The sequence below is a fragment of the Panthera uncia genome, unplaced genomic scaffold, assembly GCF_023721935.1.
Source record: "Panthera uncia isolate 11264 unplaced genomic scaffold, Puncia_PCG_1.0 HiC_scaffold_439, whole genome shotgun sequence".
Lineage (NCBI taxonomy): Eukaryota > Metazoa > Chordata > Mammalia > Carnivora > Felidae > Panthera > Panthera uncia.
The window spans coordinates 16,225-43,775 of NW_026059582.1; the positions used below are offsets into that span (position 1 = coordinate 16,225).

The 27,551-nt window shown below is 37.0% G+C and overlaps 1 long non-coding RNA gene across 1 annotated transcript; it reads left to right on the top strand.

Moving 5' to 3' along the window:
- The first annotated feature begins 2,204 nt into the window (after window positions 1–2,204).
- LOC125918102 (uncharacterized) lies at window positions 2,205–26,874 on the top strand. The gene is made up of 2 exons (XR_007456376.1): window positions 2,205–3,057; window positions 8,515–26,874. It is a non-coding gene; the product is annotated as an uncharacterized LOC125918102 (long non-coding RNA).
- Window positions 26,875–27,551: the final 677 nt, after the last annotated feature.

Here is a 27,551-nt window from a genome sequence, read left to right on the forward strand (position 1 = left end):
GGTGGCAGTCTCTTCTGCCCATTGTTCAATTATGTTTTTTTCCTTACATTAGAAAGTATTTTGTGTGGCATTACTTTGACTGTAAGAAAGTTCAGTTCTTTTTTTATTTAAAAATTTTGTTAATGTTTATTTTTGAGAGGTAGAGTTGAGTGGGGGAGGGGCAGAGACAGGGAGACACAGAATCAGAAGCAGGCTCCAGGCTCTGAGCTGTCAGCACAGAGCCCACATGGGGCTCGAACTCGTGATCCGTGAGATCATGACCTGAGCTGAAGTCAGATGCTTAACCGACTGAGCCACCCAGGTGTTCCAGAAAGTTCAGTTCTTCATCATCAACTCACTTACTGCTTTAGAACCGGTTGTTGATCCTGGCCTAATCAATAATTTTATTAGGGTTTGCAAAATATGATTTTCAAAGTTCTGTTCTCTTGTGTTTTTCTGTAAAGTGTATCTTTGTCATATGAACTGGGGCTATTTGATTGCCCTGAAATATAGTACCTACAGGAAAATTTGCATAAATACTTAATCCGCCCCCCTCATTAGCTATTTTCAAAGTAAAGAAAGAACCATTCTGATAGCTACTTCAAATAAATGAAAAAGAGATTTTCTTTTTTTCTTTTGAACATCTTTATAGGCTCAAGGTTTTAGTTTTATTTAGGGTGTTTTAATTTACTAGCGTTTAAATTTTTTCTTTGATGCTCAGATTGTTACAGTTTTAGTTGTTGGGATGTCCTTCATGTTAGCTTCTATGTCTGGTATAGACCATTAGTCTCTGTACACCTTCCATGTTCTCTGGCACAGAAAGGAATCCCAGGCTCACCTTGAACCTTCTTGTCCCACCCCTGGCATCAGCTGTTGTTCCAAGGAGTTTAGTACCTTTTAATGTATTATGATATGAGAGATGAAATCTGGGTTTTAGGATTGTTTACTTTTGCTAAGGTAACATGCTTTTAGGCCACTTCAGTGAAAAGACCTAGAGAACATACATTTTAACGTGAGTTCGTATTTAATTAATGTTTTTACCTTGATTTTTGATTTTTTTATTTAAAAAATTTTTAATGTTTATTTTTGGGAGCAAATGAGAGAGAGAGAGAGAGAGAGAGAGAGAGAGAGAGAGAATATGTGGAGGAGGGGCAGAGAGAGAGAGAGAGAGAGAGAGAGCAAGGGAAACAAGGCGCTCGAACTCAGGAACCATGAAATCATGACCTGAGCTGAAGTGCAGAGTCAGACACTTAGCTGACTGAGCCACCCAGGTACCCCGTTGATTTCTTGATTTTATAATGGTATCTCTTTTATGTCTGTAATCATGAATCTGAAAATCATTAGCAAAATTTTATTTTTTTCCCTACAATATAAAGAAAAAAAGCTTGAGGATATCCATACTGATATTAGTAAAAACGAACTCTCAGAAGAAGTTTAAAATTTTTTTTCTAGCTGTTTTTGTTCTTATAGTGTGCTTCCTAACAAGAAGTACAGTAAAATTGTTGCACTGTCCAGATGAAATCATTTCTCCTGGTCATCAATTTGGTATTTAGTCAGGTTTGTTGTTGCTGTTTTTAGTGTATGCTTCTCCCCTTTCCCTTCCCCCTCCCTTCTCTATGAAGCAAACATTTGTATTAGTTTCTCGGTTGTGTGTGTGTGTGTGGTGTGCACATGTGCATTGGAAAGTTCAAATTCAAGCAAATACGTGTGTAAATGTTATTTCATCCAAACAGTAAATATTTTTTCATATAAAAGGTAGTATACTGTATATGTTGTGCTTCTTTTTTCTTAAAATATTTGTTAGGTCTGTTCAGTCAGTGTGTGGCAAAACTATGGATAAAACCTTTTAAAAATTCTGATACTAAAATAAAAGCTTTTAGTAATTCGATAATTATTTTTGGATTGAAAATAATACTGAGATCAACTCAATAATGTGAATGTAGCAGAAAGTGAAGGAAAAAAGATCTAGAAAAGGGCACTGGCTTTGATGAATTTTGAATTGTATTTGAAAAATGAATGGGTCCAGAAGTAGACAGGCAGAACACTTTAGGGATGATTTTGAAGAGAGGCTTGAGGCAGATTAGCTTGGCTGTTTTGGAAGGTCCATGTCAGAAAATTATGAGATTAAAGAGATGGATAGTGGATCTCAAGAAGAAATTAGTGCTGGTATGATCCAAAATACATAGAAATGTAGATTGTGTGTGTGTGTGTGTGTGTGTGTGTGTGTGTGTGTGTGTGTGTTTTAGTTAATGCTTCTGGAGTGCAGAAGTTTTTATGCCAAATATAGTGTGTGACATAAGTGAATAGAATGGCATGCTAAATGTTGATTGCCTTGATGGAAAGGGAGAATAAGTTTGTACCTTAGTTCGGTATTACCAAGTCACAAATACCAAGGACTGGAAGAGATCACTGTGGTTGTTTCAGCCTAATCATGTGGAATAGGAAATTGAAGCCTGCAAATGTCTAAGTCACATGTCAAAATTATACAACTGGTTAGATGAACAGCCAGGTCTTAAATCTGGCTTCCTAATTCTTAACTGTAGCTCCCTTTCTCTATGCCATGGTGCGTTTTATATTCATGAAAAAATTAGAAGTTGTGTAGCTATTCTTGTTTTTATTTTGATACTTGGTTTTTGTCCCAAGATAACTTGAGTTCTGTGATTTATAAAGTCTGAGGTTTTTGTTTTTCATGTACATATGCCTAAATACCGTAAATGTGGAAGTTAAGTTTTTTCCTTGAGGGCATTTTTAATGTAGTAGGTAGAGGGATTTGAAAATTATTTTGCCATATAATTATTTTGATATAATTCTTTCGGAATTAATGTATTCACTTGTGTTTCTTAATTATGCATGATGGTTTATAAATAAATAAATTTGACAGTCTTTTGCTAACATAGGTATAGTACTTTTTATAATCAGCTAATGCTTTAAAACATTTACACGTAGTTTGCATTTTTGCATATTTCAGATATTTCCTTAACCTAAGTACTCAGATATTTATCCAAACATTATTGCTATGGGGTTTCCTGCAGAAAGACTTGAAGGCGTATACAGGAACAATATTGATGATGTAGTAAGGTAAGAACTCTTAATTTTCTGTTTCAACTATTGATGTATTCATGCTGTATTTTCATTTAGAGAAGATTTCTAAACCATAGAAAACGATGTACTTGTGAGGTAAACTATTTTTATTATGTTGGTGCTCTGTACTGCTTTTTTGTTTGTTTAATGGACTTCAGTGGGATACAACTCCGTTGATAAGAACTGACCTTTGACATGATCAGGTGTATGTGATATAATTTCATGGACTCCATACAATACTTCTTAACCAAGTTAATGTCTGGATTCCATTACACTATGGTTTTGTCTTTTATTTCACAGTAGGGGATTAGGTTTAACATCAAGCGGATTCATTCACTTAAATTTATTCATCCTAAGTTGGAGATAACTGATACCATGTATTTTTTACATACAACAGTTTATAGTAGGGCATAAATGTACCAAGCGTTTGAATAAGTATTTGGTAGAGGGTCTGGACAGGAGTTGGTGGGCAAACCAAAGTCTGACTTTGTCTCTTTTATAAACGTGAGTAATTTTCTAAGTGTGATTATCATTCAGTTCCGAACAATGTTTCTCAAGGCCCATTTAAATGATTTTAATACATTTATAACCTAAGAGTACATCATGTGTTTCATGAGAGAAGAAATTTGTGTCTGCTGTGTAGTCTCAGTATATTTTCTCATTCCAAATAAAAAATATATATGTATGAAAAACTAACTGTAAATGTCCGTAGAAACTTTAATGGTTTTTAAAGTTTAAAATTTTGGATTATTCCCTTTATGCTCTTTCAGAAATCTCTTTCTTGGAGACTTTGAATTTAAATGTTTGCTGGGAATTAAATGTTACAGTGAGTGGGAGAGCACTTTGTAAAGCATTATGCAGGTGTAGAGTCCTTTTGTATTAGTTGTTTAAGCACATGAGCCGACCTGTGTCCTTATATGAGTGAGCCACAAGTTGTTTTTCTAAGTGGTAAGTTTTTACCAATTTGCTTTGAACCAATGTATATTTAAATTTTGCCATATTGAGTTGTGTCCAGTTGGACTTCTGTAGTGTTTCTGTTCTGTGCAGAATTAGTAAATGTCAGTGTCTACAAAAACTACAGAAAAGCCCCAAACTACTTCTTTGTAGTTTGTATTACAGTTATAGCTACATGAGACTGTTAGAAGTGCTGTTTAAGAACTCGAAAATAGGGAAATAAATTTGTTTTCTCCTAGTTAGGTGGGACACAGTTGGAAGGATGCTTACCATCACAGATCCATGAGAGCAACACTGTGATACGGTTTAGTCAGTGGCAGTACACATGTACAGAAAATGTGGGTGGTAGAGAAAAGAATGAGGGATGTAAATTTTGAATCAGCAGAGAAGGAGGATCTGGAAAAGGAGTCGTGCAGTCACCAGACTTGTGTTCTCTGCGGTGGTGCAGGAGTGTTCATGAGGCCTCCTTATAACCTAGGCAAGATATCCTCCAGGGTGACTATCTTATATTACTGCTTTATCGTTCTGTGTCCAACCAAGTACTGATTCAATCAAATCAGGTTAGTACTCACCTGGAAAAGGAGTATGAATAGTCTGGGTAGAGGACAAGTTTTCTGATCACTGTAAGGGTATCATCCTCGTGGTAAATTAACCTGGCATGTTAGTTTTGGTTGGTTCTCTTTGTTCTCTTCTGACTGAATTAGTTTCTTCTGACTTGTTAGTCACGAGGCTGATTTTTCATCTTTCAGGTTACTGATAAAGTTCAGTTTTTGGATCTGTACACTTCATTTTCAGACCTTAGATTGTAATAATTTCACCAAGAAAATACTTTTTTGGGAAGCATTTTGATATGTCATCTTCTGACTTCATAGCCCTCGCCTGAATTAATGACACTGAATTAAGATTCCCAAATTTGGGGCTCCTGGGTGGCTCAGTCAGTTAAGCGTCCGACTTTGGCTCAGATTATGATCTCGCGGTTCACGAGTTCGAGCCCCATGTCGGACTCTGTGCTGACAGCTCAGAGCCTGGAGTCTGCTTCAGATTCTGTGTCTCCCTCTCTCTCTGCTCCTCTCCTGCTCATGCTCGCTCGTGCACTCTCTCTCTCTCTCAAAAATAAAATAAAACATTAAAAAGTTATTGAAAAAAAAAAAGGATTCCCAAATTTAATTTGTAATCTGTAACCAAGATTGAAGTTTATTCTGCCTGCTTTAATGTATCTAGCTTATTTTGTCCAGTTCTTGGCTTTTTCAAATGTTATTCCTTAAAAAAGTTTTTATGTACATGGTTTTTTATTTAGCCAGTAGTTGCTTTAGCCAACTGATCCTGTCACCTTTATGGTAATGGCAGTGGTAATAGCACGTAAATGATGAGGAATTACCTGTGGAATATAATAGCTATGCTGTGCCTGGTTTGTCTTGTCCTCCCACATGTTGCGATTGGGGGATAAATGGCTAGTGAGGCTTTGCTGGCTTCCGTTGCTCACTCCGCTCCCCTTCTGCGAGAGAGAGGATGAACAGTGACCAAGAAGATAGTTGTGGTTTTTCCTGTGAAATAAAATAAAAATAAGTAACTTCCAAGTAATTGGTCTGTTAGGATTAACTTCTCCAAGGGGGAATGGCTGTCTCTAGTACCTAAATGATTGATTTTCTTGTTTGGTTCCCACGGTATTGGACACAGTAGTAATAATCAGTAGTGATTCCTTTTTGGCTCAAAGATGATAATGTCTCAGTGAAAAATGTGTCTTTATTCTTGTAAATTTTCTCTCAACAAACATTTCCAGTTGGATTTTCCTTTGCCCTCTCATTCCATGTGTTTTCTATGATTTCTCCCCAAAGGAGAAACACTGTGCCAGGTTCATAGTTTGTTAGTGTTGAACATCTTTGCTTTGAGTACAAGAAACTCACATTGCAAATGCCTTTACTTAAATTATGCAGTATTTAACCGTTGGGGATATGGTTTGTTAATGGCAACATGAAATTTTATATTTGAGGTACTCAAGTGACAAATATTTAACTTCTTTTGAGGTTACCTCCTAGGGTCAGGAATTGATGCAAAAAAATAAAAAGTCGGGGAGAAGTGAACAAAGCTGAAATTTTTAACTATCTTAACTGCAAATGTTTTGTTTAATAAGCAATCAGAATTGACAGGGTAGGACAACGATGTCTCAAAAAGAAAGTTGAAGAGCTGAACTCTTCCCAGATTGTTTTTTCTTCTTTTCCTCTTATTAACCACCTTCTCTCCTCCTCCTTTATTGCCCCTAAGATCTTGCTCTGAACTGCTGGTAATTTGAAACAATGTTTTATTCAAATAATTGATTATTGTGTGGTAATCTCATCCCTGGGGCTAATATTGAAGTTACCCTAATTTATATGTTATCTGGTATAAAATCTAAGCAGTCTTTAACAAAGTGATGAATTATGTGTTTAACAGACATAGCTTAGGAACTGTTCTGTACTTAATAAATCAGACAAATGTAGGTTTAATAGAGTCGTGAACTGGCTTTCTTACTGCAGAACCTTTAATATACTACTATGCCTTGTAACTCTCCCAAGAGTGAAATTTGAATATGCTGCTTTTCTTTTCCTGTTTTTCTTTCTCTTCCCTTCCCTTCCCTTCCTTTCCTTCCCCCTTCTCTCTTTCTTTTCTTTTTATATGTTAAATAATGTCTTCTAAACAGTGTTCCTTGGAGCATAATTTGGGAAGTGTTGAAAATGAAAAAAGATGCATAGAACAATATTTCCCCTTAGTCTGAAATCAGTAGGAAGTAATTTGCTTCCCGTTTTATTGGAACGATGTTAGATGTGGGTGGGTTCCCATATTTATTGTAAGGAAATGCTTTGAGCTTAGTCTTCTGATATATAGTGATTTTCTTTTTTTTTTTTTTTTTTTTTTTTTAATTTTTTTTTTCAACGTTTTTTATTTATTTTTTGGCACAGAGAGAGACAGAGCATGAACGGGGGAGGGGCAGAGAGAGAGGGAGACACAGAATCGGAAACAGGCTCCAGGCTCTGAGCTGTCAGAGCCTGTATATATATAATATATATATATATGGCTGTATTACAGATTCAGGTGCAGCTTCCAGCTTTCCTCTTTTATACATTTTCTCCCTGAAGAAACGTCACATATTCTTATAATTATATGTTGATCTCTCAATCAACCTTAATTATGTGTTGATATTCCATGAAAAAGGAAGTGTTTGTCATCCCAACATTATCATTATTGGTTATTCAGTTAAAAAATTAAAAAGAGATTATGTAGAGGAAAGCTTCGAAATAATTTAGAGAGAATATCAATTCCATTCTCCCTTTTCAACAACTTTTGACTTCTTCCTTGTATTGCCTTTCTTTTCCCTGCTTCCTTTTTGTTCTTCATTGAGGTGAAAATTACATAACATAAAATTAATAATTTTAAAGTGTACACTTCAGTGACATTTGGTACTTTCACAATGTTATGTAACCACCACCTCTTTGAAGTTCCAAAACATTTTTATCACCCCAAAAGAAAAAGCTCTACCCATTGGCTGCCTCCCACTTCTTTTGTTGGTCTTATTTTCTTAAAATAGCAGTCTTGACAGATTTGACAGTGTTTATAGTATCTGCACCAATTCAGTTTTTGATATTTTAATAATAGGTAACATGTATTTTACATTTATTTACATACGTATGTTGCTTTTGTACAGTTTACATGTGTCATATTTTATTTTATTTTATTTTACTTATTTATTTTGAAGGAGAGAGAGAGCAGGGGAGGTGCAGAGAGAGAGAGAGAGAGAGAGAGAGAGAGAGAGAGAATCCCAAGCAGGTTCTGCGTTGTCAGCAGAGAGCCCCATGCAGGGCTTGATCTCACAAACCAAAATCAAGCTGAAATCAAGAGTCAGCGCTTAACCAACTGAGTCACCCAGGTGACATGTGTCATCTTATTGAAAAACTGCAGTTTTTAATAAGTCCCCATTTCATATATGGTGTTAAAGAAGTTAGCTTCCCCAAGTACCAGAGCTGGTTAAGTAGTGAGGCTAAGGGTTGAGTCCAGTCTGTCAGATTCCAAAGCTGATAGCCATATGATCCTGTATGTCAGAGAACAAAATGTTTTATCCTATACATGTGTACACCAGAGGTTATATACCATGTATAGGTAAATACCAGAAAGTTTATTTAGGATTTGAGTTTCCAGATTGAAAAAAGCTATATTGTGCCAAGCCCAATGAATGAAAACAGGCCTATACCAGGCAATTATTGTGAGATTTCTTTTTTTTTTTTAATGTTTATTTATTTATTTTGAGAGAGCATGTGCCTGGGGGGAGGGGCAGAGAGAAGGAGAGACAGAGAATCTCAAGCAGGCTCTTTCCCATAAGCACAGAGCCTGACACAGGGCTCCCTCTCAACGACCCTAGGGATCATGACCCGAGCCAAAATCAAGTGTCGGACACTCAACTGGCTGAGCCACGTAGGCACCCCTGAAATTTCTTTAATGATGCCAGAAATAATGAGAATGTCTCAAAAGCTTTCAGGGTCATGTAGGAGGGATTAGGAATATACATGACGTCCAGCTTCTCAGGATGGAAGAATTAATGATGGAAGATGGAGGTACAGTGTGTCACGTTTGCGTTCAGCATAGAGTTCTGTATCCAGCCGAGCCACCAGCCGAAGTGCGAGAGGAAGAAAGAAAGCCATTCGAGAAGAGCAGCAAAAACTTGTATCCATGCAACATTTCTTAGAAAATTATTAGACAGTGTGTTCTAACAAAACAAGAGAATAAGCCATGAAAGAAGAGAAAGGGGCTTTGGTAAATTGAGGCTCCAACTCCGAAGCAGCAGAGGAAAGCCCAGGGATGACACCTGTGCCATCGGCTGAAGAGCAGCTAGTTCTGGGTGAGCAGTATGACAGAGGGCATCAAAGAAGAAAATAAGAAGTAGAACTGATAGATGGATACTGAAATGTTTTGGGAAAACGTGATAGATTCTTACAAATATAGGTGAATTAGGTTAGGAAGCAAATGTTAACATCTGCCGATTGGCTTCTTAACCACAAATTGTCATATTGCCGTTGAAGGTAGGGATTCGGAGAAGTGAAATGTGGAGGTGCTTCTGGTTTTGTAAGCTTCATCTACCATGGCAGAAGATAGGCAGGTAATTGATAAACCTGTAGGAAGCAGTGGTATGTATATTATAGAGAAATGCCAAATTAAATACCAGCAAAAAGGATATGATAGTTGAGGATGGTTACGTTTGGAGAAGACCCAGGAACAGATGAATGAATAGAGCTGGAGATGAATTTTTTTTTTTATTGTGGTAAAATTTTATATACACATATATATATCTATAAAATATGTGCAATACAATTTACCATTTTGACCATTTCTAAGTACACTAGTGGCATTAGGAACATTCACATCGGGCAACCATCACCAGTACCCATCTCAGACTTTTTTTTAATCACCACACTGAAACCGTGTACCTGTTAAGTAGGAACTCCCCAGTGCCCCTACTCTCAGCCTGGCAACACTGTTCTACTTTCTGTCTTTGGTATTTATTCTGGGTACCTTATGTTAAGTGGAGTCAGGCAATATTTGTCTTTTTGTGACTGACTTAGTGTGACATAGCATGTGACTTCACTTAGCATAACGTCTTCAGGGTTCATTCCTGTTCTGGCCTGCGTCAGGATTCTCTTCCATTATATGTATATACCACATTCTGTTTATCTGTTCATCCACTGATGGACATTTGGGTTGCTTCTGCCTTTTGACTATTGTAAATAATGCTGGTGTGAACACAGGTGTACCAGTATCTGTTCAAGTCCCTGCTTTCAGTTCGTTTGGTTGTACACCCAGAAATGGAATGGCTGGGCCAAATGGTAATTCTGTGTGTAATTTTTTTGAGAAACTGCCGTATTGTTTTCTACAGTGGCTGTATCATTTTTCATTCCTACCAGCAAGTGTAAGTGTTCCAATTTCTCTACATCCTCAACATTTACTATTTTCTGGGCTTTAAAAAAAAAATTTTTTTTTTAAGAGCCACCTTAATGGGTGTGAAGTACTATCTCATTGTGGATTTTTTTTCTTCCCTATCTTTATCTTTTGTTTATTTTTTAATTTTTTTTTTTAATGTTTAGTTATTTTTAAGAGAGAGAGAGACAGATTGTGAGTGGAGGAGGGGCAGAGAAAGGGAGACACAGAATCTGAAGCAGGTTCCAGGCTCCGAGATGTCAGCACAGAGCCCGACGCGGGGCGCTAACCTACCAAATGTGAGATCATGACCTGAGCTGAAGTCAGACACTCAACCGACTGAGCCACCCAGGTGCCCCCCCGTCGTTATTTTAAACTACTGTAACTTGGAGAAATCACACACCTCAGCTACAGAAGCAGAGACCTGAGAAACTTCCCTTCCCCTTGGTAACTGACCTCTCCTGCAAACCCCTTCTTTCAAAGTCAGAGGGAGGGGATGAAACATAAAAGAACCCTTATTTTAGCTAGAATCTTTCTGAGATTTTCCCGTTCTTCTTAGTTTTGGGGTATGACAGCTGGTAATTTCTTCATTTGCTAGGAACCAGAGCTCTGGGAAATCTAGTTAACCAGGAGGCCTGGTGTTTAAAAAAATGAAGAAATGCTAAAAGGATCTTAGAAACAGAGGTACTTAAAATGTGCACATTGAATGCATCAATACTTTCAGCATATGCATGCGTACAATGGCTATATAATTATCTTGAGACAACTTCCAAAGTCTAAATTTGAGGCTTATGATCTCCCTTCTTGGAAGGCCTATTTAAGCATCTAGTAGATTGAGTATTACATTTTTACCACCTAATGGGAGGCCTTCCATCTCCTCCTCCCTCTGTTCCTCTTTTAAATTTGAGTCTAGGGGCGTCTCGGTGACTCAGTCTGTTGAGTGTCCGACCTCACCTCAGGCCACGATCTCGCAGTTGACGAGTTCCAGCCCCGCATCAGGCTCTGTGCTGATGGCTCGGAGCCTGGAGCCTGCTTCCGATTCTGTGTCCCCCTCTCTCTCTGCCTCTTCCCCTCTCATGCTCTGTCTCTCTCTGTCTCAAAAATAAAGATAAACATTAAAAAATTTTTTCTTTTTCAATTTGAGCCTAGACAAGTATAGCACAGGTTCCAGAAAATGTCCAGTGGTTTTTGATCTTTGGGGAATGCAATTTTGTGTATATTTGCTAAGTGATATATTTTTTTAAAGGAGGCATATAGTTAACATATGTGTTATATTAGTTTCAGGTGTACAACATAGAGACTGGACAATTCTGTGCCTTATGTTATGCTCACCACAAGTGGAACTACTGTCTGTCACCACACGGCACTGTTACACTGCCATTGACTCTGTTCGCCATGCTGTACCTTTTCACCCCTGGCTCATTCCATAACTGGAAGCCCATATCTCCCACTTGCCTTTACCCGTTTTGTCCATACCCCTACCCGCTTCCCTCTAGCAACTATCAGTTTGTTCTCTGTATTTACAGGTCTGTTTCCGCTTTTTGTTTGTGTATTCATTTGTTTTGTTTTCCAGATTCTATATATATGAGTGAAATCATATGGTGTTTGTCTTTCTCTGACTGACGTCTGTAACTTAATACCGTCTAGGTCCATCCATGTTGTCACAAATGGCAAGATCTACTTTTTTTAATGGCTGAGTAATATTCCATTATGTTTGTGTGTATGATGTCTTCTTTATTCATTTCTCAGTGGACACTTGGATATTATAAATAATGCTGCAGTAAACATAGGGGTGCATGTGTCATTTTGAATTAATGTTTTAGTTTTCTTGTGCTAGGTATCGAGGAGTGGAATTACTGGATCATATGGTATTTCTATTTTTAACTTTTTAAAGATGTTTATTTTGAGAGAGAGACAGAGAGAGCACGTGCGTGTGCACAGGGGAGGGGCAGAGAGAGGGAGAGAGAGAATCCGAAGCAGGCTCCATGCTCAGTGCGGAGCCCAGTGTGGGCCTTGGTCGGATGCTTAACCGACTGAGCCACCTAGGGGCCCCCTCTTTTGAATTTTTTGAAGAACCTCCATACTGTTTTCCACAGTGGCTGCACTGTGGAATTCATATGCCACATATTCCTATTCCTACCAACAATGCATAAGGGTTCCTTTCTCTCCACATCCTTGCTAGCCCTTGTTTCTTTTGGATTCTAGACATTTTGATGGTTGTAAGGTGATATCTTAGTGTGGTTTTGATTTGCATTGAACATCTTTTCATGTGCTTATTGACTGAATATCTTCTTTGGAGAAATGTCTAAGTTTTTTGCCTATTTGTAAATTGAATGCTTTATTTTTTTGTTGTTGAGTTCTAGTAGTTCTTTATGTATCCTGGGTATTAATCAGGTGATTTGCAAATATTTTCTCCCATTCTATGGGTTGCTTTTTTGCTTTGTTGATAGTGTCCTTTGATGCATAAAATGTTCAGAAGTTTGATACAGTCCAATTTAGCTATCTTTTTGTTGACTGTGTCTTTGGTGACACATCCAAGAAATCATTGCTAAACTGGTATCCTAAAGCTTTTCTCTCATGTTTCCTTTTTAAGAGTTTAGAGTGTTAGGCCTTTTTTTAGGTCATTAATCCATTTTGAGTAATTTTTGTGTATGGTGTAAAATAAGGGTCCAACTTAATGTTTTTACATGAGGATATCCACTTTTCCCAGCACCATTTGTTGAAAAGACTGTCCTTTTTCTACTGAATGGTCTTGGCACACTTGTCAAAAAATTATTTGACCATATATACAAGAATTTATTTCTGGTCTCTGTTCTAGTTCACTGGCATATATGTCTGTTTTTGTGTCAGTACCACACTTTGTAGCTTTGTAGTAAATTTGAAATCAGGAATTGTGAGTCCTACAATTTTGTTCTTCTATTTCAGGATTGTTTTGGCCTTGGAGGGTTCTTTGAGACTCTATATGAATTTGGGGATGGAATTTTCTACTTCTGCCCCCCCCCCCAAAAAAAAAAAAGTTTTTGGGATTTTGATAGGAATCACATTAATCTGTAGAATGTGTTGAAATCTTAACAATATCAAGTCCTGATCTACGAATGTGGGATGTCTGTCCATTTATTTAGGTCTTTAATTTTTTTCAACAGTGTTTTGTAGTTTTCTCTGTGTATCACCTTGATTAAGTTCATTTATAGATACTCTTTTTCAATGCTATTGTAAATGGAATTTTCCATTTTGGACTGTTCATTGTTAGTGTACAGAAATGCAACAGATATTTGAATTTGAATTTTGTATGCTGTTACTTTACTTAATTTGTTAATTCTAACAATTTTTTGTGGAATCTTTAAGGTTTCCTACATATAAGAACATGTCATCTACAAACAGGTAACTTCATTTCTTCCTTTCCAATACGGATGCCTTTTTGGATAGAAGTGGCAAAAGCAGACTACCTGTCTGTCTTGTTACTGACCTTAGAGGAAAATTTTTGTCTTTTATGATCGCATATCATACTAGTTGGGTGTGGATTTTTTTTAATAGATTTTATTTTTTAGAGCCACTTTTCATTCATAGCTACATTCAGCAGAAGGTAGAGAAGATTCCCATATCCCGCCTGCCCTCACACATGTATAGTCTCCTTCACCAGTTTTTTTTAAGTGTATTTACTTTGAGAGAGAGAGAGAGACAGCCTGAGTGAAGGAGGGGCAGAGAGAGTGGGAGCACACATGGAGCCTACTTGGGAATTCTCTCCCTCCCTCTCTGTCTGCCCCTCCCTTTCTCCCTCCGTCCCTCCCTCCCTCTCTCTGTCTCTCTCTTTCTTTCTCTCTCTCTCTCTCTCTCTCTCTCTCTGTTTCTCTCTCTCTCTCTCTCTCTCTCTCTCTCTCTCTAAATAAACATTAAAACATTTTTTGTCCAGGGGCACCTGAGTGGCTCAGTTGGTTGAGCGTCTGACTTCCGCTCAGGTCATGATCTCATGGTTTGTGGGTTCGAGTCCCACATCGGGCTCTGTGCTGACAGCTCAGAGCCTGGAGTCTGCTTTGGATTCTGTGTCTCCCTCTCTCTATGCCCCTTCCCACTTGCGCTCTGTCTGTGTCTCTCTCTCAAAAATAAATAAACATTAAAAAAATTAAAAAAAATTTTTTTTGTCCAAAACCACAGGATGCATACCAAGAGTGAACCCTAATGTAAATCATGGACTTTCTGTATGATAACGATGTGTCAGTATAGATAAACTAATTATAACAAATACAGTAAAACCTTGGGTTGTGAGTAACTTGTTCTGCGAGTGTTTCACAAGATGAGCAAACATTTCTAATAAAGTTTAACTTGATAAACGAGCGATGTCATGCAATACGAATAGTATGTGAAGCCAAATGTCACATGATCACAACTGAGCCAATGGTTCTTCTCTCTCTCTCTCTCTCTCTCTCTCTCTCTCTCTCTCTCTGGGATTGTAGGTGATGATTTCCCGTGCTCAGATGCTCAGTCTCAAGCCGTGGTGTTTGGCAGAAATCAGTGATTTTTCAGGATGTTGGAAGGTGCCCACAACTGGCACTGGTGTATTTTTGTCACTTCAAAGCACCTGTGGACAGTCCTTTGCTTTTCCCCACAAGAGTGAGCTTAGGAATGCTTTGCTTCATTCTAGGTCAGGCTGCCTACAGATAGAGACCCTTTCCTCTGCTGCCTTATGCCAGTTACATGAAATACAGTCTATGACAAGAGTTTATTAATTCTGCACTGTGGTCAGCATCCACGTGAGCGTATACAATGGCCCCGTGCAGAAAAAGATTCCTTTGAGTCGATAGATAGCAGTGATTCTGTTGGTGATAGTGAAAGTTGTCCTACACAATAACCCTCCTCTCTCCTGTCTCCCTCAAACCAACCATGAAGGTTATCAAAGGGAAGTACAGGTTAATTTATTTTTCCTTATGCTTTGTATTTTCTTTATTATTTTGTATTATATTACAGTATTGTAATCATTTTTATATGAATGTTTTTGGGTTGTGGAACAATCATCTGAGTTTCCTTTATTTCTTATGGGGAAATTTGCTTTGATATACAAGTACTTTGGATTAGAAGTGTGTTTTTGGAATGAGTTATGCTCGCAAACCAGGGTTTTACCATATACCACTCTGGTAGAGGGCATTAATAATGAAGGAGAGCCCAACATGGGGCTCAGTCCCATGAACCGTAAGATCATTACCTGAGATGAAATCAAGAGTCAGACTCTCAACCGACTGGGCTGCCCAAGCGCCCCTGGGTTTGGACACATTTTAATGACGTGTCCATCATTATAGTAATATACAGAGTACTTTCATTGCTCTAAAAGTAGTCTGTATTCTGCCAATTCATCCCTCTCCATCCTCCCTGCCCCCTGGCCTCTGGCAAATGCTGATATTTTTACTGTCTTCATACTTTTGACTTTTCTAGAATGACATATAGGTGAAATCATCCAGTATGTGCATATAGAAACTCTCCTACTATGCAATATGGCAGTATATGAAAAACCCACAACATGCACAATGGTATGGCCATTTTGGAAGATGGTAGTTTCTTACAAAACTAAACATACTCCATAAAATCAAGCAAATGCATCCCTATGAGTAGTTACTCAAAAGAGTTGAAAACTTGCATTCACACAAACATGGGTGTCATGTCTTAAATGCCTGACTCCCAAAAGAGGAAAAAGGGGGATAAAAGGAGGAAAAAAAAAAAAAAGCCTCTGGATCTTTAAATCCCCTGGAAGCCTTTTCCATCAGTGGGGATTTCAGCCGGGGTGGCCTGCTTCTGTGTCTGCATGTCTGTTATCATAAGCAGAAGTCAATGATAAGAACACAGATCTCTGATATTTGGAGGACAAGGTCCCATGAGCTGGTGCAGGCTGTGCTAGGAGTATGTACATGGCTGCCTGCTGGGAGGTGAGGGGCACTGGGGGTGAATAGCTGCTGCCATACTGAGTTGAAACGGGCTGAAATTAACTATGATTTACGGTCTAAGCCTTCGTCTGGACGATGCAAGCTTTTGACTAGACTCCAGGGTTCCAAAATAGTTACATCAGTCCGATTATGCCAGTAGAGTACTTGTCTAGGTGGGGAGATGGGTTTCCTGGGGTTCCTATTCTGCCATCTTCCCTCAACTAGTTTTTTATTACATGTTTTTGTCTGTCTTTTGAAATACATGTTTATATATTATTTTGACAAAAATAGTTTTAAAATGCACTTTGGCAGCTTACTTAGGACTATTTCATAGGAATTCTTTGAGGAAAGAAAAGACTTCTAAAAAAGACAAAGACTGTTTATTCTCACAGCTGTCTTTAGTGAATTCAGATTTTTATATATTGAAATTATTTGAAGTAAGGTATAGTTGTCTTAGAAAGATTTATATTCTAGATTTTCCACATCTTGAGGATATTACCTCTTTGCTCTTGTCTAAGTTTTTAACCTACTTTCCAAGTATCTCCAGTTAAATTTTCCCATTTCCCTTTGGAAAGTGCTGTTTTCTTGCTTTTTTTCCGCTTTTCCATTGTATCAAATTTATAAGGCAATGAGCCAATTGTGGGCATGAAATCCTTGGGAGGAGAGAGGAGGAAGTGGGAGGGGCAGCCATGGTGAATGTTTTCCTAAGTAATATTCAAGTTCTTTGAGAGAACTTACCCTCCCCCCTTTTTAAAAATGCTGTGATATTTTCTTTTAAATAGATTGTTTATTCTCCTGCCAGTCTCCCTGTTGCTCAAATGCTAGATAAGAAATTGTAAAGTTCACATGTTAAAGGGAGCACAAAAAGTATTTTACCAACCCTCAATCAAAAAAAAAAAAAAAAAAAAAAAAAAAAAGGAAAATGCTGTAGATGAACAGGGTCAGGGTTCTTGGTTGCATAGGATGGAAAATAGCTCTAAATAACTTAATCAGAAAATAATTACTTGCAAAATGTTAGATAGCTCATAGCTCACGGCTCAGAGCCCTGAGCTGGGAAGATTGGCAGAAGCCAAGGGAAATAAGGCATGTCACCAGGTTACGATAAGGGCAGTCTCTGCTTAGGATGCTGACTGCTATTGGACGCTTGCTGTCCTAGTGCTGTCCCAGTGCTGTCCCAGTGTCCCACACTGCTGCCTTGACTGGATATTGGTGACTGTGCTCATTACCTTTCCACTCTGCTGGAGATCTCTCTCCATGACCTGACTCCTCCGCACCCTGCTTTTACCCCTGGGAGTCAGTGTCCAGAGCAGGAGGACCTAACTGGTCTCGGCCTTGCTCCCATGAGGAGAAAGATGGGGAAGGGGAGTATTTATTTGCTTCTCACCTTTTGAAATTGTCTCCAAACTGAAATGGGTTTGGGTGCAGAGCAGCCTCAAAAGGACTAATACCTCCTACCGATTTCTCCTGCTTTACACCTCCTGTCTTCAGACTCTGTTTGCAACTAGAACTTGCAGTCATTCTTTAAAGAATTGTTTTCATCTCAGACCTACTTTTTACAAAAAAACAGATGGGAACATACTGCATACTCTTCTGCATTTTGCTTTTTTTCATTGAACGTACTTAGGAATTTTCCATACTGGCACGGAGGTGAAACATCTTTTTATTGGTTGTCCTTTATTCCATTTTATGATCATTCCATCATAAATAGTCCCCTCTGAGGGACATTTAGGTTATTTCTGGTTTATCACGATTGAAAACAGTACTCTAGGAAACATTTTCACACATGTATCTTGCTGTCCTTTTCCAAGTATTTAAGGTAAATTCCTAGCAGTGGAGTTGCTGCGACCAGTGGGTCCATGGATTAAACTTTCACCCTCAAAAACAGTATCATTTTATATTCCCACCCACATGCATGAGAGTGTTTCCTCCCTCCCACAGCCTTGGCAGACTTTAAACTTATCAACTTTTTGCAGTTTGTTGTAATTTGATTTTTGATTGCATTTCTTTAATTGTGACATAAAGCCACTTTGTGTTTATTGGTCATACGTAATTTTTTCCTTTGATCTGTACATGAGTGCTGACTCCATCTTCAACTTTTTTAAAAAAATTTTTTCCTAAATGATTTTGATGAACTCTTCAGAAAAAAGGAAGTTAGTTCTCTTTGTTCAGTTTTATGGCCCTGCCTCTGCTTGCCTTGAATTTGATAACTGCAAGATTCAGATGAAGTTATTATAGAGCTTGATGGATTACTCTATTTTGAATTATTGATTGCTGACTGCTTTACTAATATGTACAATCATGAAATACCAAAGATTTTTTTTGTTGATAGTTGTTTGTTAAAGAATATTCTTTAAGAAATCACCTTGCTTAAACAGCAAATTGACAATGCTTTTAATCCAGAAGAATGTCATGTATCCACCACTGTTTGAGTTACTGAATCAGCTACATTCTCTTGGACAGAGATGGTAGAAATAAAAGGGAACTTAGTGGTTTTTAAACCTTTTTTTTTTTTTTTTTTTTAAGGAGTTCTGCTTTTTCTCTGGTTCTAGTGTCATATAGCTGTCTAACCTGTGGCATGCTGCCTTACTTAATATTCTTTTTGATGCAAACATTTTCCTCACTCCAAGCCTTTTCTTTTGTTGTTACCATTTTTATGTTCTTTTATATGTGCTATTTGTGTTCATCTATGATTATTCCCTTTTTTTTTTTCCCTGCTTGTTAAACCTTTTAAATCTGAATGTTATGGGTAAATTTCACTGCAGCTTTGTTGATTGGTTTTCTGAGATAATTTCTGTTATTTTCTCATTTGTCTTTTTTAACCTAGTATCATTTGTAATTGTTTATACAGAATTTTAGTTTTTAAAGTCTCTCTGTAGTCTTTCCTCTTAGATTTTGAGTTATGAATTCATAGCCTGTTATTTAAATGAAGCTTTTGAAATCCGTTTTACTGATCTGTATCATATCTAACTATGCCAGTATTTCCTTCCTTGTCTGACGTGAACTCTAAAATTATATGAACACTTTCTCCCTGTTTCCTGGCATGTCCACTCAAACTTGTTCCTCATTCTTGGTTGAAAATGTGTCCAGAGTTGTAGTTTTCTTCTTTATTAATCAAGCATGTCAGGAATTTGTTAGAAAACTAAATATGGTTGAATACTTTTTCTGTAAGTATTTTGACAGTTGTAAAGTACTATATCTTTCCTGTTTCAGTTTTATGCACTATTCCAAGAATGTACCCATTTCTACCTTACTAAGGCACGTATATTGTGTTCCACTGGATTTTTTCATAGATACATGTATTTTAGACTTGTGCTATCTAGTATAGTAGCCATGAGCCACATGTAGCTATTTATGTTAAAAAAATTTTTTTTTAATGTTTGTTTATTTTTGAGAGAGAGCGGGGGAGGGGTAGAGAGACGGGAGACAGAGGATCTGAAGCAGGCTTTGTGCTAAGAGCAGAGCTTGAACTCATGAACTGTGAGATCATGATCTGAGCTGAAGTCAGACGCTTAACTGACTGAGCCATCCAGACGCCCTATTTGTTTAAATTTAAATTAATTAAAATAAACATTGATTTTCATTTGCACTAGTCGCCTTTCAAGTGCTCAATAGCTACATGTGGTTAGTGGCTACCATGTTGGACGACATAGATACAGAACATTTTCATCATTGTGGAAGGTTCTATTGTACAGTGCCATTCTAGACAGTGCCGTTTTGCTTTTCATTCTAAAAAGGTCTCATTCCTGGAGATGATATAATTATTCCTTCTATGGCTATCTCTGGTATTAAGCAAAAAAAATTTGAGATATTTTGAGGTGGGTTGCATTTTACATATTCATAGTTATAATCAGATTACTTTTAAAAATCAACTTTATTGAAGTATAATTTATGTGCAATGAAATGTAGTCACTTTTAAGTTTACAGTTCAGTGAGTTTTGACATGTATACACATCCACGTAAACAGCACCATAGCCAAGATTTAGAACATGCCCTTCTGCCATCAGGTCCCCAAACCTGGTTCTAGGCAGTTTCTAAATCTTAATTGTAGTTAAGTTTTGCCTGTATGGATATTTTATATAAATGCAGTTACATGGTATGTACTTTTTTTGTATCTGGCTTTTTTCTCTAAGCATAATTATCTCAGTTGCTGCTTGCATCAGTAATTTGTTTCTTTTTATTGCTGAGTAGTATTCCATTGTATGGATAGGGCAGGATTACTTACCCATTCACCTTTGATGGACATTTGGGTTGTTTTAAATTTGGGTCTATTATGAACAAAGCTGCTATGAGCATCCATGTCTAAGACTTTTGTGGACATTTATTTTCATTTCTTTTGATAAAATATCCATGAGTAGAATTGCTGGGTCATATAATATAGGTTAATAAGTTAGTAAAAGAAAAAAAAATAGATGTGAGGTTAATGTAGCAGAATAGAAATCATAGGAAAACTGACACATACATTGTTAGACAAAGATGCCAAGATAATTCAATGGGGAGCGGATACTCCTATTAACCAACGCTTTGGAACAACTGAATGTTGGTATAAAAAATAAAATGAACCTTGACTATTTGTCATATACACAAAAATCTCATACTACATACAAATGGATTGTAGATAGAAACATAAAAGTAAAATTTAAAGCTATAAAATAGGTAAAAACAGAGAAAAAAATCTTTGTGACCTTTGGTTTAGTCAAAGATTTCTTAGTGCACAGGAAGTTAAGCATGAAAAAAAATTCACAAATTGGGCTTTATCAACATTAAAAATTTCTGTTCTTTGAAAGGCACCATTAACAAAAGAGAATGAGTCTGGGAGAAATACTTGCAGTGCATATACCTGACAAAGGACTTGAATTCAATACAATATAAAGATGCTTTTACAAATTTGTAAGAGGACAACTCCATGAAGAAAAGGGCATAAGATTTGAACATAAACTTTACACAGAAGATATGTAAATGATAAGTAAGTATATTAAAATATATTCAAAATCAATCATTAGGGAAATGAGAATTAAAAGATAGTGAGGTGTGGTTTCATATTTACTGGGATGGCTAAAACTTAAAGGGCTAATTGGTTGGCAAGGATATAGATCAACTGAAACTCTCAACCATGTTGGTAAAAGTGCAGAGTGATAACTTCTTTGAAGAAATACGTGGCAGGTTTTTTTTTTTCTTTTTTTTTTTTTAAGCTTAAATTTTAGTTAATATACAGTGCAATATTGATTTCAGGAGTAGAATTCAGTGATTCATCACTTACATACAACACGCAGTGCTCATCACAAGTGTCCTCCTTAGTACCCATCACTCATCTAGTCCATCTCCCACCTCCCTACCTCCATCAACCCTCAGTTTGTTCTCTGTAGTTAAGAGTCTCTTAATAGTTTGCCTTTCTTCTCCACCCCTCCCCCCATATGTTCATCTGTTTTGTTTTTTAAACTCCACATAGGAGTGAAATCATGATACTTGCCTTTCTCTGATTGACTTATTTTGCTTAGCGTAATACATTCTTGCTCCATCCGCGTTGTTGCAAATGGCAAAATTTCATTCTTTTTGATAGTTGAGTAATAGTCTTCTCTCCCTATCTGTCTCTCTGACATCTTTTTTTTTCCATTCATCAGTGGATGGACATTTGGGCTCTCTCTGTAGTTGGGCTATTTAATTCTGCTATAAACATTGGGGTGCATGCTTCCCTTCAAATCTGTATTTTTATATCCTTTGGGTAAATACCTAATAGTGCAATTGCTGGATTGTAAGGTAGTTCTATTTTTAGTTTTTCCAGGAATTGCCACACTGTTCTCCAGAGTAGCTGCACTGGTTTACATTCCCACCAAGCAGTGCAAAAGGGTTCCCCTTTCTCCACAGCCTCACCAACACCTGTTGATTCTTGTGTTGTTAATTTTAGCCATTCTGACAGGTGTGAGGTGGTATCTCATTGTGGTTTTGATTTGTATTTCCCTGATGATGAGTGATTTTGAGCATTTTTTCATGTGTCAATTGACCATCTGGATGACTTCTTTGGAGAAGTGTCTATTCATGTCTTTTGCCCATTTCTTCACTGGATTATTCGTTTTTTTGGGTGTTGAGTTTGGTAAGTTCGTTATAGATTTTGGATACTAACTATATATATTATTTTTAATAGCCTTCTGAATTTTCTCAATGGGTTATAGTTCACTTCCCCTACTGTTTCTTTTCCCTCTAGTTTTATTTTCTTTAGTACTGGGGATTATTGTCTTTGAGCATAGACCTTGACGTAAAGCTCTTAGTTTTGCTTCTCTGTTTACCTTGAGGTAATTAATATAGGAAAAGGCAGTACTGTCCAGGCAAGTGTTAAGAGTGGATTTTCAACAAGATACTTTACTTGTATTGGATGTATAATTGATTTTAGGTTTGACAACATGAAGGTAAGTAGGAGAAAATAGTTAAGGACTAGAATGTTTGGAGCACGCCTGTGTTAATGGGATTAAGGCAGAGATGACTTATATGTTGAAAAGGAAAAACAACAACTCAGTTTTTGTTTTCGTAGTAGCAGTGGCAGCTGTAGATGAGTAGAGTTCTAAGAGCAAGTTTTAATTTAACATGAATACAGCAGAAGTAAATATGATGCCAAATAGCTACAGAAAAATATAGCAGATAAGTAATTATTTTGCTGTTTTTAGATATGCACTTTTCTTTTTTTTAAATCTGTTTTTGGATTAGTAGGGACTGTCCAGTGTTCTTAGGCTCTTTTCTGAATGGGATACCTTAAAAGAGGGTTTGCTTCTGGGTTTCTCTCCAAGTGCTAGGAGCATTTGTTATGATTGTGGTTGTCTGTACTACAGTGTATCTGTAGTAGAGCTTGTCACATAGGAGGTACTCAATAAATATTTCCAAGATGAATTTTTATCAGTTCCCCAAGCATTTGAAAATGAAATAATGCTCTAATAATATAAAATTTAGTATCAATATGTATTGGTACCAAGCAGAGATCTACCAATTCATCTTTAAGAAACAGATTAACTCTCAGGTTTTACAATAAGACTTGAATTTAATTCTCTAGAATATAGTCTACATAAAGCCTGTCAACGGGTTGGTTAGCTGTTGAAACATGGAAGAAACATGGCTAAGGGAAAGGAAACTTTAGCCAATGAACTTCAGATATTTTGGGCAAGACCATTCCTGTTGTGGAGATGGAAACATCAGAATGTCTTTGTTAGAAATTGATTTAACTAGCTTCTTTTGTTTGATTCCATGTTTACTCAGCAGCAGTATAATTTCACTTTTCAGTGCGTCTGCTTATGGCAAGATCTTGAACTGGCCATAAAGATGTGAATAATTTTGTTCCTGTGGCAGTTGGATTTTTCAAGAAAATTAATATATTGCCATTATGGTCATTATGATATTTATATATCAGTCGTATGATATGAGTTTGAATTTGTCCCTGAAAAAAACAAAAGCACCACTCAATATACTGACAGGATCAGGGCTTACCCAGAAAGGTAGAAGATCAGACCCTGGACCATCACACTAATAGTACTTCACCAAAGTAATTAACAGAATTTTTGAGGCCTATAAAGAAAGCTTATCTTGCAACCCAGATTCTTTTCCCCCCTCTATTGGAATGAGTTTAGTGGCATGGTCAAGTGTTTGGAGCAGCTAGATAGAATTTGGCATTTGATTTATGTGATCTTCTTTGCAGTTGAACATTTTGTATTCATTTGCCTGTAGAGTGCTCTCCAGTTGGTAGAGCAAGTATATGTAAATGTGTATGTACTGTATTTCATAAAGAAATATTGTAAGGTCAAATTTGAAGTTATTTTATGATCACTGACTTTCTTAATTGGAATATTTAGCCCATTTATATGTAGTATAATTATTGAAATGTTTTGTTTACGTCTGTCATTTTTCTATTTGTGTTGAGTTGTCCAGTATTCATTTATTCATTCATTTATTCCTTCATTCCTTCTCTCTCATTCGCCTTTTCCTGTCCTTTCTGGAGTTAATAGAATAACTTTAGGTATTTAATTTTAATTCTGTTGACTTTAGCTGTACTAAATTTATATACTCATACATATTTTAGAGATTGCACACCAAGAATTACAAAACACATTCTTAGCTTACTATAGTCCTCTTAGAGTTAGTATTGTCAGCATTAAAATGTAAGAACCTTACAAAAGTAGAATTCCTTATCCTTCCATTTCTTTTATGTGGTTATTGTCATATATTTTATATCTATGTATGTAATAAACCCCAGAATACAGTGTTACTTGATTGCTTTAAGCAGTTGTCTTTCAAAGCAAGGGAAGAAAAAGATATTCTTTTATAAATATAAATATCTTTTATATGTACTCCCATTAGTTCCCTTCAGCCTGAGGGCAACAGATTTTCACTCATCTTTTGTTGATCATTTTTGAGGGGCATTTTGCCGGATATAGAATTTGGAGCTGAGGTTTTTTGTTGTTGTTGTTGTTGTTGTTGTTGTTTTCCCCTTTCAGCACTTTAAAGATGTCATTTCATGAGCTTTGATAAGAAGTCAACCATTATTGATAGTTCTCTGTTTTTTGTTTCTTTCCCTTTATCGTTGGTTTTCACTGGTTTTGACTAATATGCATAGTGGTTCTTTTTCTATTTCTCCTACTAGAGGGTTAGTGAGCTTCTATAATCTGTAACTTGATGTTTTACACCATTGTTGGGGAATTTCCATCTGGGATGTCTGTAAAAAATGTTTTTCTGCTCCATTCTCTTTTACCTGTCCTGAGACTCCAGTAACATATATGATAAATTACTTTGTATCGTTCCACGGGTCACTGAACTGTTCATTTTTTCAATTTCTTTTTTTCGTTCTTCAGATTAGATAATTACTACTAATCTGTTGTCAGGTTCATTAAATTTGTATTCCAGTTAGCATTTATACATAACAAACCACCTCTAAACATAAATACGACGTAGAACATTTATTTATCTTCTACTCATGCATTCAGGGAGTCAGGAATTCAGATGAGGCATGGTGGAGATGGCTTGTTTCTGCCTCACAGTATGTGGAGCTTTAGCCGTGAAGACTTGGTGACTAGAAATGAGTTGACACATTGGGGGCCCGAATTATCTGCAGGTGTTTTCACTGGCATGTCTGGTAAATGCTGGCTGTTATCGGGTCTTCAGCTGAGCTGTTGGCCAACACCCCTTTACTTGACCTTTCCAAGTGGTCTCTCCGTGTAGGTTAGTTTGTGCTTCATCGTAGTATGTTTGTTAGCTTGGTGTCCAAAGTGAGGATCCAGAGTCCAAGGTGAACGTATGTGACATGTTTATGATCTGGTCTTAGAAATCACTCACTGTCACTTTTGCTACACTCTCTGAGTTCCAGCAGTCACAAAGCTGTGCCCAAGTTCTAGGGAGGAACCGCAGACTTTACCAGTTGATGGGAGAAGTATTAAAGGTACGTTAATGAAGAGTGTGTGGGATGGTGCTACAGTCACTCTTGGAAATGCAGTCTGCCATGTCTTTCTTCTGCAGTCTCTAGTCTTCTGTTAAGAGCACAGAGTAGATTGTTCTTTCCAGATACTGTACTTTTGAGACCTAGAATTTCTGTCTTTTATAGTTTCTGTATCTTTGCTGAGACTTTTCATCCTTTTACTTATTGTAATAACCTTCTTTTACATTCACGTGTGTATTTACAATAGCTGCTTTGTAGTCCACCTCTGCTAATTCCAACATTTGGTTCATCTTGGAGTTGGTTTCTATTGACTGCTTTTTTCTCTTGGTCGCGGGTCATGTTTTTCTGCTTTGCATGTCTAAGAAATTTTAATTGTATGCTGAATGTTGCGAATGAGATGTTGTAGGGAGTCTGGATTGCTACTTTCTTTATGGGTGTTGAGTTTCACTTTGGCAGGCATTTAAATTAACGGTTAATCTGGTATTGTCAGCCTTGGTTTTCTTTGTTAAGGCAGGCCTATTTCAGTTTTGTCTTTCATCTTAGGGCATGGTCCTCACTTCGAAGGTGTGGCCTTTCTGGGGTCTCAGCTGAATACCTGAGGTGCTTACATGAAGTCTCTCCGTTCTGGCTGGGCCAGAACTCTTTCTCCTGGTACCGTGCTGTCTCCGGTGTCCTCTCTACTATGCTTTCAGACCCTGCGCACCTGCAGCCAACCTTTGGCCAAGGACCAGAGGTGCATTTCCGTATGGACTTCTGAGGCTCTCCCATTCATCCCCTTTTCTGTGCTACTCTGTTGCACAAACTTTAGCTGCCTTAGCACCCCTGAGCTTAATCAGATCTCTGCCTTTTACCTCGGTGAGATCTTTGTTACATTTGTTGTTTCTGCTTCATCAGAAGAGACCCTCCCAGCTGAAAGCACGGTGGTTGTGGGAGTACTCTCCTGTTTTTCTGGAAGCCTCAGAAGCCTGTGCTGCCTTCTGTTTAGTGCCTCAAATAGTCACCTCATCCATTTTGCCCAGTTTCACATTTGCATATAGCAAGAGGATGATTTGTGTACCAGATATTCTGTAATGGTCAAAAACGTATACATGCTACTGTAAGAAAATTTTTATTAGATGACCCCTTTATATTGAATGCCAATATGAAAAGAAGATTCTTAGAACAAAATTATTTAAAGCATGTAATTTGGTTACAATAACCTTGCTATTATAAAATAATTTATAATGTTCAAATTTTGCTTTTTATTGCATTTTACCCATAAATTTGTATTGACTTTCTCTAGAAATGGCAGATACAGTGAAAATGTTTATATTATTCTCTCTTCCCAACTACTGGTTAAACATTGTTAATCAGTAATGATATTCTTTTCCAGTTTTCAACCTGGATGTTTTTTTATAGTCTTAATATTGCACCCCAACAGGCCGCCACCAGTTTGATGCCTGTTTGCCAGTTCTAGCGTATTTCCATTTTACTAACCCAATCAGTATTATTTTGTGGGATATTTAATTTTATGAAAGGTTACCCCAGTGGATAATTTTCTAGAACTAAGGTGATTTAAAAAAAAAAAACAAAAAACTCAAAGGAATCATTCAGGCTATTTAGTAAGTCCTCAGCACTTAACTGTATCGAATGTAGAAAAATACAAGATTGGGAAGCAGAAATTCTCAGCCCTTGTGCCTCTAATAATACTTGAGATTTAAAAGAGAATCAAAAACTGGGTTTGAATATACCTTATAGACACCTAGCCAAAGTAACCCGAGAAGTGTCTTGATGAAATTAAAGATTGGGCTTTCCATGGCTATGCCTCTAGGAGGGATTTAAAGAGCATTTACTAGCATTTTAACAAATTGTTTGTGTTTGGTTACTCGTTGTTTCTCACTGGGATCTGATTTGTGGTTTTGTGATTGTGTACGCCAATAATTTCTTTTAAATATCCTCAAGACAGGCTCAGTATGAATGAAACCTCATGAGTCTTCATAAACAGGAATTGCATGAATCTCATTAAAACTATTTCTCAAAGAGGACTGTTATCACAGTAAAAAAAAAAAAAAAAGCCTAACTTCTATTTTTTTCTAATGCAAAAATAGTATATGAAAATACTAATTTTGTGTAAACTAAGGTATATTGTTCAAAAGCAGTTGGATTTCTAAGCTCATCAGACCCATTTTTTGGAAGTAAAATAGTTTGATACAACTTTGTCCGTTCTGTACTTTTTGGGAAAATACAGTAGGACAGGCAACTTCTCTTTTCTTTTGAAAGTAGTGTACGCTTCTGTTTTAACA